At 41.4% G+C, this 12122-nt stretch overlaps 1 long non-coding RNA gene across 1 annotated transcript in view; it reads left to right on the plus strand.

Moving 5' to 3' along the window:
* LOC118618492 overlaps nucleotides 1-11316 on the plus strand; it is a 30210-nt gene extending 18894 nt beyond the window's left edge. The window contains exon 3 of the long non-coding RNA XR_004957066.1: nucleotides 11165-11316. This is a non-coding gene — a long non-coding RNA (uncharacterized LOC118618492). The remainder of the gene's footprint in view (nucleotides 1-11164) is intronic.
* Nucleotides 11317-12122: the final 806 nt, after the last annotated feature.

Genomic DNA, 12122 nt, shown 5'->3' on the forward strand with positions numbered 1-12122 from the left:
GAGCCAATACGTGAACCCGGGAAGACTAGCTCCTGAATCTGGCACCTACACACTCTCCTACTCTACTAACAAATGACGAGTCAATGGACAATTGTGAGAAGAGTTTCTGAGACAATGAAAGGACAAGGGGAAATTGAGCCTGGAAATCTGGGAAGACTTGCTGATGAAGTGATGAGGGGTGAGACACATGTTTGAGCACATGTGTGCATGGGCACGTGTGCATACATGGTTCACGTGTGTGTGATACAGTGGGGTGGGTGACAGGAGCTAGAGAAGCATTCGGGCAGCGGAGGAGCTTATTTATGGGACTTGCTGAGGAAACATCTCTGTAAATAGTGAAAATCACTTCACACAACTTTCAGGTCCTATTTAGCTGCATAATTCAAACTGGTTCTGGGTTTGCACATGGCTTTCAGACAACTGTTGAGCACATATCTGTGGAGTTTCCTGTTTTATAGGAAGTAAGTGGTAAGCAGCAGAGGCTTGGGAATCTTGGAAAGCTAAGTTCATATCCCAGCTTCTTAGTCATGGTCATTTCTCAGTTGTTTGGGGTTGTGTTCTGTGTTTTTTGGATTAATAGAAAGTACATGAAAAGTGCACAAAATATAAATATTACCTCAAATCAGTGAGGACGTCACATATCTGAAGGTTTTCATTGCTTGAAGCGGTCAAGTAACCATCAGACCTCCCTTGCTGGACAGTCAGGTTAGTTTTGGGCCTCAACCCTGAGTCAGTGGGTCCTTAAAGGGGAAGCCATCGTTTACTATGAGCAGAGGAAAAAGGAAATCTTGAGGACTGTGGATTCAAGTCCTACAAAGACATTAAGTGAGAAAGGGAAAGAGAGGAAAACTGAAGCACTGAAACTACTTCTCTGCCCAACTTGGTTCTGTTATAACATGAAAAAAAAGAGATTAACTAAGAAGCAAATAGAAATTAGATTTTTAGCAAGCCTCTAGCAGTTTTTCAAGTGAACACGTGGTATTTAGTGTTCTTAATGAATTGTGCTAGGATTATTTTTACACTTTTGGACATCTGGGGACCGGTGAATGTGTTCCTAGATATTAGATTTAATTACAAGAAAATAGGTCTATATAAATTTGTTTGGTACCAGGTTCTGTCTAGTTTTGTTTTAATCAGGGTTTTGGATTACATGTGGCTTCCATTCTTCTCTCCCTTTATCCTCATTCATCAAGCGCTGGCTGTATTAGGTGTCTGAACTTGAGTGGATATACCAGATCTCTTTGAATCTTGGTTTCCTGATCTATAAAAATGAGACCAACACCCCTGTCGCTCGGGGTATTTGTAAGGATGACATAGATAATATGCAGCAAAGTGACTCGTGTGGCGTCTGGTACAGGATGGAGATCCAAACCATTGTCCTCCTGTTTCCCTCCTGCTGGCCTATCCTCTTGCTTGCTTGCCTACCTGCCCTTTTCCCTGCCTTCCTCCCCTCCTCCCCTCCTGGCAGTGGAACAAAATGTACGGGGACCAAGTCTCAGGTTTGCTACTCGGAGGCTGGCGAGCTTGACTTAATCTTCCTGCTCCTTAGTTTTCTCACTGGTAAAATGAGGGAATTCATTAAGTAGGTCACTGAGGAGCCCTGCAGATGATCAAATTCTATAATTCCTTTTTCTTTGATTCTTGAATTATACATCAAAATATTTTATTGTATTTGTAGTCATATAGTTGTTTCAGTTTTTGCCTGTTCCAAAGAAGGTTGTGATTCTAGCCTTCTGCCCTATAAACCTGGGAAAGATTTCCACAAATATAGCTTGACTAAATTTGTAGGTTCCCAGCTGAGTTAGCAGAATGGGAGAGCTTCTATTAGCACAGTGCAATTTGATCATGTAGTGTAGCACTGGGGAGAAGAGACTGAATTATTCTTTATGAGGTGCGACTGTGGCTTGAACTTTAAAACTAGTTGTCCTGGAGGATTTAGCTTATTCTTTTTTATTTCCTTGGGACAATTAATAGCCATGTATGGTTGGCTGAATAATACCCCCACCTGCCCCAGATGTCCATGTTTCACTGCCTAGAACCTGTGAATGTGCTAATTCACATGACAAAGAGACTTTGTGAGTGTGGTTAAGGACTTTGAGATGAAGAGATTATTCTGGATTATCTAGTGAAGCCAATATGATCATAAGGGTCTTTATAAGAAGGAGCCAGGAGGGTCAAGGTAAGACACTGGTAATGTGATGAGAGAAGCGGAGATGGGGGTTTGAAGATGCTACACTGCTGGCTTTGAAGATGGAGGTGGGCCCACAAGCCAGGGGATGTGGGCAGCCTTTAGAAGCTGGAAAAGGCCAGAAATGAACTCTTTCTGAGTATCTCTAGAAAAAAAACAGCCCTGCTAACACCTTGACGTGAGCCTGTAAGACCTATTTTAGACTTCTGAACTACAGAATGGTACAATAAGTTCGCATTGGTTTAAACCACTACGTTTGTAGTACTTTGATTCAGCAGATGTAGGAAAGTAATAGGTCATGCCCACCAATGTAAAAACTTTACATTTTGAGGCATTCAAATAAGTTGTAAAGACTTAGCTGAAGAAAGGACTTGGTGGTGGGGGTGACCTGGACCTTAGGTGGATCAGTAGGGAGGGGTCATGGATAAAAATGTGATAATGTATAGACAGTGGGTGGTTCTCAATGAGGTTTTTCCTCTTTAGGTTTCAGCCCGATTTTGCTCCAAGTTAAGAGGGACCCATGTGTTAGGGCAGCTGCTGGGAAGTAGACTGAGCCAGATATCAGTGTGCAGGAAATCCGTTGGAGAGCCTTTTAGGAGCAACACTTGTTTAGGCAGGAGTTGAACTGTGATACAGTCACAACAGAGGCTTAAGCTGATTCAGCAGGAAGCTCTGGAGCTTGAAAAACCCTTCAAACATGTCCTGAATTGAGGTGGGGGGACCAAGCCTTCGTACCTCCTCATTGACCCAGTCATTGGATGTGTGACTGCCCCAGGGGAGTTTGCTTAATTTGGGGTGAAGCAGCTCCCTTCCTCTGAAGGCAGTCTTGGGGGAGGGACTCGGCGGTGACCCACAGCCAGGGAGATGAGTGCCTCAGCCCTGAGGTGGGGAACTGGGGGCTGTTCCACAGCTGTCCTACGGGCCAGTGAGTGAGTGTGGAGAAGGGAGTCAGCACCAATCAGAGTGCATGTTTGGAGTCCAGAAAGATACGTTCGTAGGTTCTATGCCATTGGTTTAGCCAAAGTTACTTGCTTAATTTCTTAGTTCAACTTTCTAGTAATGCCCCTTTTCATGGCTTCTACATCCCCATGAGGATGAAGAATAAAGAATTAAAATAGTTAAAAGCCAGAGAGAATTCTCTGTTAAATCTCAAATTTCTGCCTTTTTGAAGAATATTTCCACATACCTTGTCACATTCACCCTCATTGAACATTTTCATCTCTGCTTTTCTTTGCCTACCCTGGTGGAAATGGTATTAAGCAGAATAATTATGCTAAGTTGGGTAGCAGGAAGGAAAATAACCACTCTTCAAGGACCCAGATTCAGTGTGACATGCTTATGGAACTTCTACTGCGTTGGGACCAAACATATATTTTCTTTTTTAATCTTTTTTTTTATTTTTATGATTTTAGAGACAGAGGAAGGGAGAGGGAAAGAGAGATAGAAACATCGATGAGAGAGAACATTGATTGGCCGCTTCCTGCATGCCCCCAACTGGGGATCAGGCCCACAACCTGGGCATGTGCCCTGAGCCAGAATGAACTGGTGACCTCTTGGTGCATGGGTCGATGCTCAACCACTGAGCCACACCGGCCAGGCCAAACATATGTTTTCATTAAATATTTATTTTATGTGATAGAAAATACATAGATTAAGTAATCTTTTTAAACAAAAGTAGGCAGCAGGGTTGGATGGATGACACATTAAAAAAGGCAGGAGCCTCTCTTTGGAAGTTCTTTATGCCTACAAGTTATTCTTAGTTTGTTGCTGTGAAGTTGATGAAAAATCCATTCTCTTCTATAACTCAGGTAACATTTGAGAACCACTGAAGGTAGATTCTAGCTTAATTATATCAAATTACCATCTGTCTCCATGTTTGTTCGGCCCTTGGCACCCAGTTGTTGGCCTTGCCTTCTCCCCTTCTCGCTTGTGTGTTTCACAAGGATCAGCCTCCCCCGTGGTATCTTCATTACTAATGCATTTAAATTCTGTTACAGGGAGATCACACATTTATTCCTTTTTAAACATTCACTTTCCTACAAGCCTAGAAATATTTGACTGACAACAGCTACCCCGGCGGAGCCTGTGTAAACATGAGTTTATGTGCTGCTGTGCAGGCACCTTGGGTGATTTACTCTCTGGTCATTGAGATTTATTTATTTGTTGATGGACTGGTAAATTATGAGGCCATGGACCTTGCCAGGTCTTCAGGTATCAACTAAAAAAGCCTCGCTGGAAAAACTATGGTTGGCACAGCAACACAGAGAATGACCAATGATGCATCATATATTTTTAATAGATATAATGTTTTAATAAACATTCTCCTCCTAAAGCAATGGATTTTAAGATAGGCTTTTGCCTTGAGCCATGTAGCTACCCAGCTGTGAGTTTTATAAGGCAACAATCTCCACATCATTAGATGTTATGACTAATATTCCAGCAACGGAAAGAATAGCTATTTACATGCACATAAAAAGTTAAAATGACATTTAAGGTGCACACTCAGAAAAGTGTGCTTGTGAGAGTGATACCACAAGTTTCTCATTTATTTTTTCCTAGTGTCTTATCTTGTAAAGACCCCTTGCAAACCAAAGGTAGCTGAGAAAACGTGGCCCAGACTGACACCTGGGGCATTTCCAACCTTGAGAGCAAGGCAGGGTTGCCTCCCGGGGCAGTGCCATGAGAGTCAGGCCTCATGAAGACTTCTGATTTCATTGGCTCAGGGGTTCACAGTCTTCCAAGTGCCTTCAATATTTTAACTTCATTATTATTTTGCTCTTTTACTGGTTTCTACATGAAACCCATAAACACATGGTGAGTTTTTCTGTGAGCTCTAAAAAAAATTGGAAGACTCTGAAACATCAGTGTGTGCTCCTTATAGCTTCTTGGCATTTTTCATGGCTCCACGGGCTTCCCTCATAGCCGGCTCCCCACCAGCTCATCTTTAGAAACACCAACCCATCTTTCTCCTTGTCTTACTCAGAGCACAGCCTGACCCCTGAGATTTCATCCTTCAAGTACTCATCAAGCTGTTTTGTTCCCAAGCAGTGCATGCCAATTATAAGTATAAATGTATTGTTCCCGCCTTGGCTGGGTAGCTCAGTTGGTTAGAGCATTGTACTGATACCCCAAGGTTGTGGGTTCGACCCCCAGTCAAGGCATATTAAAGAATCAACCAATGAATGCATAAATAAGTGGAATGACAAATCATTGTTTCTTTTTCTTCTTTTGGTCAGGAGTGTGCTTAGGCAGAGCTAACCCTGTGAATCATTTTCTACCGCTTTGTTTTATTTTTTTCCATTACCATTTATCCTCCCATACCCTTTCCACCTCTACCCACCCCCTACCTGCCACAGTCACCACACTGTTGTCCGTGTCCCTGAATTCTTTCTCTTTTTTTTCCCCCTTTTTTGCTCAATCCCTCTATATTCTAATTTAAATCTCAATTTAATTTTTTTTAATAGAGCGGGAGGGAGTGAAGGAGGAAGAGAGAGAAACATCAATGTGAGAGAGACACATCGAATGGTTGCCACCCACACAACTCCAACCAGGGGGCAGGGACAAACTGCAACCGAAGTATGTGCCCTTATCGGGAACCGAACCCGGACCTCTCTGGTCCGCGGGCCGATGCTCCAACCGCTGAGCCAAACTGGCCAGGGCTCAATTAAAAATTTTTTTGTTTGTTTGTTTTTTTTTAGCCCTGGCCGGTTTGGCTCAGCGGTTAGAGCGTCGGCCTGCGGTCCGGAGAGACCCGGGTCGGTTCCGCTAAGGGCACGTACCTCGGTTGCAGTTTGTCCCCGGCCCTGGTCGGTTGTGCGGGTGGCAGCCACTCGATGTGTTCCTTTCACATCGATGTTTGTCTCTCTCTCTCTGTTCCTTTCTCTCCCTTCCACTCTACCTGAACAAAAAAAAATGGAAAAATGTCCTCTGGTGAGGATACAAAAAAAAAAATTTTTTTTTTTATATAGTCCACCCCAATCACGACAATCTGTGTAAATTCCTTGAGGGACTGTGACTGAGTTCCCTCTATCCCCTGATCCCTTTGTAGCCTTGTCCATAACAGATAATCAGTACTGTCTAAAGAGTGAACTCTTCCTCTCTAAATTTGATAAGGGAACATTAACCTCTGAAACTGTTTCATGCATTTTATTAGTACAGAAGAAAATATGGACTGATCTCCAAATCCCATACCCTGATACTGAAGCCATTTTATACTGGGCATCTACGAATTTTTTGCCTTTTTTTTTGGCAGTATCACTGCACCCATCCATTGTTCTATAGTCATTTATATCTGGTGGGGCATTTACAAAGAATGGGGGGAAAATCAGAGACCTTTTTAAAAATTCTCTGTATAGTTTTATTAATATTAATGAAACAGCATGGAAAAGTTGCTTGAAGAGAAAACAAGAAAGTGGGCCACTGGGTACCAAGCCAATAGAAATGCCATCGTGTCAGCATATAGTCTCCTATGAATCACAAATGAGGAGAGGTGTTTCTTATGATTTGATGTCCTCTCCCATCTTATCTGTAGGAACCCCAGGGTTCACAATAGAATCATCCTGGCATATGCTTTCTCCTTCACTGTTTTGATACTGAACAGGAATGCCGCGTTGCCTAGCACAATATTTGCACAGCCTGCCCACGCCTTCAGCTACGTCTTGAAAGACTTTGCAGGTTATGACATTCCCCTAAATGTGCTGAGCTTTCTTTAACCTTTCATAAAACATTGTGATCTTTATGGACTGTATCATATTGTGCAGTAATGTGCTTTATTGTCCACAGAATAAGCTTTTCTTAAAGATAATTGGAAAGCTGGAAATGGCTGCTATCGGCTGATTTTTTAAAAATACATTATTTCTGAAATGGGGCTGGTGTAATAATGACCCTATCTGTTCAAGATTTAAGATTTGTCTTGGCAGAGAAAATTGATCCATTTCACCTTTGTCTAATGGAAATTTTTATCTGGGATTATCTGTTTATGTAAATGAATGTTCCTCTGAAAAGGGAACTTGAGGGGCTGTAAATCTTGGTGACACTTCAGTTCCATGGGGGAGAAATGGGAACGGATTCTAGTATTTATCTGCCTGAAATTGGTTATAAAAACAAAATTATTTTCATGTACCTGCAGCATCTGATGTTTCCCGGAATTTCATTATATTTTTGAATAATTCAGTGCAATAGTAAGAATGGTGTTTCTACATTACCTCATTCAGGAGTTGTTTTTACTTTTTCTATTTTCCAATTGCTCTCTGATGCTGACATTAAAAAGGAAGTGAAGACTTTTGTTTACCCAGTCTTTTAGGGATGAGATTTTTTTTCTGCATAATCTTAATAGTCTAGCTGTTGTAAGCTCGTAATCTGCAGTTGACAGAATGTGTTAGCAGAATAGCCATAATTTCTCTTAAAAAAAAAAAAATCACTTATATGAATTCTGATCTGTTGACCAAAATACTGAGGTTAGTATCAGAATTGCTGTCCATTAAACAAAATACTTTGGTTTTCCAAAGTAAGTTTTGGACTAAGCTTAATCTATCTGTTGTATTTGGAAGTTGTAAGGTGATAACTTTAAAAAATCATTAGTGTTACAACAAATTCTTTTTCCTCAAGTCGAAGGAAAATTGGAGAGTAAGATCAACTAATTTCAGTGTTGACTAATTATAGAAAAAGGAAGAGAGGTTGATAATTTAATTGCATTAACTTTTAAAAGAAATGTGTTATTTCTTTATAGAGACTATTAACTTTGTTATTACCTGGCATTCATCAGGATTGCACTGTTTTTATGTTTCTTCTAAGCTCCCTGCTTGGAAATGTTTCCCCTTTAGATAATATTTGAATTATTTCATCAGGATTTGAAAAACAACACACATTAGCAACATGCTGTATTCCAAAGATGACATGAGTGTAATTATTTAGCTGTATGACATAAGGACTAAAAATTGGTAAGAAATTTTATTTTTTCAATATCAGTCTTTCATAACAGAGAAGAAAGGGGGCAATCACGAGTACTATTTTCAGTCTGGAATATTCTTATAAAACCATATTGGGACATCCATATTCAGATTCACCATTGCATACACTTTTCAGTATCAAATGTTTACGAGCACCAGGTAAGGGACAGAAGTCACTTCTATTTTCGAGGGAGCTGAAGGAAAACGTCGCAGTGTGGGATAGAAGGCAGGCCACTGGGCTGGGTGTCAGGAGAACGGGGTCCGGCCAGCTGGGAACTGTATGACTGTTGTGGGGTCAGTGCAGCTTTCTGAACCCCACTTTCCTCATCTGTAAGACGAAAATGGAAAACCTATGCCAAAGTGCAGCCATGCTGTGAGGAGTCCGAATAGTGGTTGCCTGGGTGAGGGGATGTGACGGGAGGGACGACAGAGGCTGCCAGGGGTCCCTTTCTTGGGCTGGGCGTGATTTACACAGTTGTGATTGCTTTGGGAGCATTCCTCAGGCTGCGTGGTATCCAATGATCTGGCCTCATTTCTGGTTGTATATATGTATAGTTTATTTAAAAAGTTCCCTCAAATGACTACTATTTCACAAGATCACTGGGGGAACTGTATTTGAAAACATTTAAAATATAGTGATATGCATCCCAATTTTAGATATAAGCCCCTGCAAAAATTTGGTGTAGATCACATGTGTGTTGCTTTCCACATACCTCTAACCTTCTTCTCTTCCTCCTCCTCCTCTTATTTACCATGTGTTTCAGTACAGTTATAAAGGTCCAGAAGTTTTTCTACACGTGTGTGCACACATGTGCACACACACCCACACATACACACACAAACAACTCCAACTTAATTAAAACACTGGTTAAGAAAAAAAGGCCCTTAAATACAAACCTATGCAGAACTGGTGTCGTCACCACAATCCGGGCCTCTTTCAGTGTTTCCTTTTACCCGGAAGATGCTCTGATTCGATCATTTATTCCAGCATCTACTGAGGAACTTATAAGGACATAGAAAACAACCTTGAGTTGCTTCTCTATTGATTCCCGAACTACTCTGTTTCTTACTCAGAGCACTGGAAGTTCTCAAATGCCTTTTTCTGCTGGATGCCCCTAGCTTCTTTGACTCTTCACGCCTTCCTTTCTCTGCAGGGAATGACTTGGAACTGCATTTGTGTGTGTGTGTGTGTGTGTGTGTGTGTGTGTGACTTAACATTTATTAACTGAGAGGTTCCGTGGATTGGCTGGGTTTTCTGCTCAGGATATTTTACAGGGCTGTAGCTGATGTGTCGGCTGGGGCTTCTGTCTCATCAGAGGCTCGGGGTCCTGTTCTATGATCAAGTAGTTGGGAGAATTCAGTTCCTTGAGGCCATAGCTGAGGCTCCTAGAGGCTACTTATCTCCAAAGGCACTTCACAACATAACTATTTGTTTCTTCAGGAGAGCATCTCTTACCTCTAGACCTGCTCTTAAAGGGCTCACAGGATTAAACAGCCCCACCCACAGATATGACTCCACTGGGAAGAAAATGTCATCTGTAAAGATAAGGGTTTCCCTCAACACCAGAGCAGGGGTATGGTGTTTAGTAAGTGGAAAATGCATATTTGATGGATAAATGGATTTGCATTTATCCCTATCACACTTCATTGTGCTAGATGAGGGCTATCATTTCAGGCGGCACAAAGCACTTTGAATTCTGGTTTTCTCACCTGTGCTAGGAATCATCCTATTTTCATGGGCATGTTAGAGCAATAATCAATACACCATCAATGTCCTGATTTGGGAGTACCAGGGGCTAATTATTTTATAGTGCGGGGCTGTAGGGGTGGTATATTACTCCAATAAATTGGAGTCAACCTGCTTTTTTAAAAAAAAATTTTTTTCTTTATTGATTTTAGATAGAGAGGTAGGGAAAGGGGGAGAGAGATAGAAACATCAATGAGAGAGAACATCGATTGGCTGCTTCCTGCATGCCCCCCAGTGGGGAATGGGCCACAACCTGGGCATGTGCCCTTACTGGGAATCGAACTGGAGACCTCTTGGTGCGTGGGTCAATGCTCAACCAGTGAGCCACACCAACTGGGCATCAACCTGCCTTTTAAGGTACCATCCCTTCATTACTTGTCCCTATCACTCAACCAGTTAGTGATCTTAGCTGCACTAGCTCTCCAATACATAGATCTCTATTTTGGCCACACACGTATCATAAGATACTTGGTTAGATGTTTGCTGTAATCCAGATATCCTATAAACTGGAGTTTGGTCTATTTGTGATTTTTGTATTTGTAATAGAAAATACAAAGGTGAACTTCTAGCTCTACCATTACTTATTTAAATTTTGAAAACAAATATATGTAACAAACTCTACACATCTAATAACTAAGAGCATATTTTTTTTTAAATCTCAAAAGCAACCCATAAAAATCTCATAAAATTTCAACCTACTTTTTCGTTGTCAATGGAGCATTGTTGGCAAATGTAGTTATAACCATGTATGTGTCTGTACTTCCTAGACGTGGAGAAAGCAAAGACCCAGACATTCTCAATAGATCAGAATTCCGAAGTTAACAGCAGGAGTGCTAGGGGCTAGTCTGGGTGGGAGAGCCACACTCTGCATGAACTCTTAATTTTAGTCAGCCTTGCTGAGAATAGAGGTCACTGCCAACTGGTTAGATTAAAATAAATAAATATTGTGTGCTTGGCAGAATAGAAAAGTCATGCATTGCAGTAATAAAACTCAACGGATTTGTCACCCAAAATAAAAAGGGTACAGTCTAAAACTTGACATTTACTGGGTTAGAGGGAGCAAAGAAGTGTTATATTTGTCATTGTTCCTTCAAGGTAACTCTCTTGTGTGCTTTGAGACATAGCCTTGCTGGATTTGGGCACATGAAGTTTATTCCTTTTAGTCCAGTTTTCTGTAGAATGTCCTTCTAAGTACAGAGGGGCGGGGAGTCAGGACACCAAGTAAAAAGGACAGGGACCATGAAGTGTCTGTTGATTTTTCTCTTTTTTTACTTCCCAAAGTGTAGGGGAGACCCTCATCATTTGAAGCCTGCATTAGTCAAATCAAAGCCTCTCTTCTGTCCGAGGCACTCACTGGCTGCCGTCTCTGACTCTTCCTACATCGTGGTGTAAAGTGACTCCCTCGTGCTGACTCATCAGTTGAAATGTCTAGATTTCAGGTAACTCATAGTCTGGTCTCGCTCTCTTAAACAAAATAAATGGTGAAATGTTTAATATATGTTAAAACACAATTTGAAGCATACATTTGTACCCATCATCATTTTTATTAATTAATTAATTAATTAATTAATTTTTGTTACAGATGTTTCTCCTTTTCCCCCACTGATTCCCCCCTCCTCCTCTCTCCCGGCCCTGTCCCCAGCTTTGTTGTCCATGTCCATTGTTCATTCACACATGCATATAAGTTCTGTGGTTTATCTCTCCCCATCACCCCATCTTTTGGGGATTGTCAATCTGTACCCCACTTCCATGTCTCTGGGACTACCCCATTCCTCAGACTGTTATGTTCATTGTATTCCACAAATAAGTGAGATCATATGATACTTGTCTTTCTCTGTTTGGCTTGCTTCACTTAGGATGATACTTTCCAGGTCCCTCCATGTCGTCTCAAAGGATAAGAGATCTTTCTTAGAGCTGCATAGTGTTCCATTGTGTATATGTACCACAGCTTTTTTATCCATTCTTCTACTTATGGACATTTGGGTTGTTTCCAGATCTTAGCTATTGTAAATAGTGCTGCTATGAACATGGGGTACATATATTCTTTCTGATTGGTGTTTCAGGCTTCTTAGGGTATATTCCTAGAAGTGGGATCACTGGGTCAAATGGAAGTTCGATTTTTAATTTTTTGAGGTAACACCATATTGCTTTCCATAGTAGCTGCACCAGTCTGCATTCCCACCAGCAGTGTACTAGAGTCCCCTTTTCTCCACACCCTCGCCAACACTTGTTTGATGAT

This window comes from Molossus molossus, unplaced genomic scaffold, assembly GCF_014108415.1.
Source record: "Molossus molossus isolate mMolMol1 unplaced genomic scaffold, mMolMol1.p scaffold_m16_p_1, whole genome shotgun sequence".
In the NCBI taxonomy this organism is placed as follows: Eukaryota; Metazoa; Chordata; class Mammalia; order Chiroptera; family Molossidae; genus Molossus; species Molossus molossus.